Source organism: Suncus etruscus, chromosome 17 (assembly GCF_024139225.1).
Source record: "Suncus etruscus isolate mSunEtr1 chromosome 17, mSunEtr1.pri.cur, whole genome shotgun sequence".
Classification (NCBI taxonomy): Eukaryota; Metazoa; Chordata; class Mammalia; order Eulipotyphla; family Soricidae; genus Suncus; species Suncus etruscus.
The window spans coordinates 63,349,161-63,350,695 of record NC_064864.1 but is presented as its reverse complement, the minus strand read 5'-3'; the positions used below and the strand labels follow the sequence as shown (position 1 = coordinate 63,350,695).

Sequence of the window (1,535 nt, the reverse complement as noted above, 5' to 3'; positions counted from 1 at the left end):
GATAAATCACTTCTAGAACATTTTCATCTTGCAAAACTGAACCCCTATCCTCATTAAATAACTCAGCATTGCCTTTCCTAGCCAATGGTAACTACCAATCAATTATTTTGTCTCAATGTCCTTAACTTATAGCACTACATTGAAGAGAAATTATGCAACTATAATTATTGAAAGTAAATTTGTAATTAACTGATTTAGCATAATGTCCTCAAGATTCAGTCATGTTTGAGCATGAATAGAGAACTTTATTCCTTTCTAAGACTGGATAATATTCCATGAATAAATATTCTACATTTTGTTTACTAATTTATCTTTGATAGATATTTGGATGACTTTCCTGGATAGGCTATTCAATTGTTATGAACATAGATGTACAAATAGCTATCTTTCTCTTTTATTTGGTTAAGAACAGGATTTATTATGGTGAGGTGGAGAGTGGGACTGAGTGAGAGGCACCTGGAGGTTCTCAGGGGTACAGATATCACTATATATCCAGTGGCCCATGACCCAGGGTTTATTTGATCCCACAGTCATCTGAGATTAGGGGCTTTTCAGTCATTGTGTCTTCAGACTCATCCACGTTAAACTTGATAAAGCTTAACTTCTCAGAGCCACCTGGGAACTTGAGCTTCTCCTGGCCACCAGGGAACTTGAACTTGACCTGGCACAAAGCCTCAATCATATGCTCCTTATTCTGCAGTTGGGTGCAGATGGACATCATAACTTGGCCAGTGTGAACCCTTGCCACTGTGCCCAAGGGCTTTCTAAAGGCTCCCTGCATACTTGTTTGGAGCCTGTGGTTGGGGCCAGCAGGAGAGTAGATAGGAAGGTCTGTGGCAAAGGTTTGTCTCCGAAGTTTCTTTTTGCAGACCATACAAGCCACAGGTGACTTCATTAACCAGGAAGGCTGCTGCCATCTCAGCTACTGCATATGGGGCTTACAGGGCAAAGAGCATAGTTGGCTCAATTGGCTGCACTTACAAATATCTTTCTGACAGAACCTTTAATCCTTTTGGGTATAAGCCCAGAACTGAGATGGCCATATTATATGGTAATTCTATTTTTAATATTTGAGGATCTATGATACTAATTCCTTAGCTGTAGTACCATTTACATCTTTGCAATGAGCAAGGGTCAGATTTCTCTGTATCTATGCCAGCACTCGTGTGTGTGTGTGTGTGTGTGTGTGTGTGTGTGTGTGTTTGTGTGTGTACATACAGCTGGCTGTACTCAGAGCTTACTCCTTGCTCTGTGTTCTGTGCTCAGTAATCATTCCTGGATGGATCAGGAATGATCCATGTGGGTGCCTGCTAATCTTTCTGGCCACTTGTATTCTTGCTCTTTTTTTTAATATAATTTTTATTTTATTATTATTATTTATTATTTTATTGTTGACAATAATATTTTAGGTACATAATTACATAAATTCCCATCACCTATTTATCCTTCCTACACCTCCGTTCCCATCCTACCTCCCATATCCTCTTCCTTCACTCCAGGGGCTGCTAGAATATGTGGTCCCCTCTGTACCTAGC

General features: G+C 39.9%; 1 non-coding gene across 1 annotated transcript; it reads right to left on the bottom strand.

Annotated features, from left to right (window-relative positions):
• Positions 1–842: 842 nt before the first annotated feature.
• On the bottom strand, positions 843–977 carry LOC125995529 (small nucleolar RNA SNORA70). The gene has a single exon (XR_007491033.1). It is a non-coding gene; the product is annotated as a small nucleolar RNA SNORA70 (small nucleolar RNA).
• Between the last annotated feature and the right edge of the window lie 558 nt (positions 978–1,535).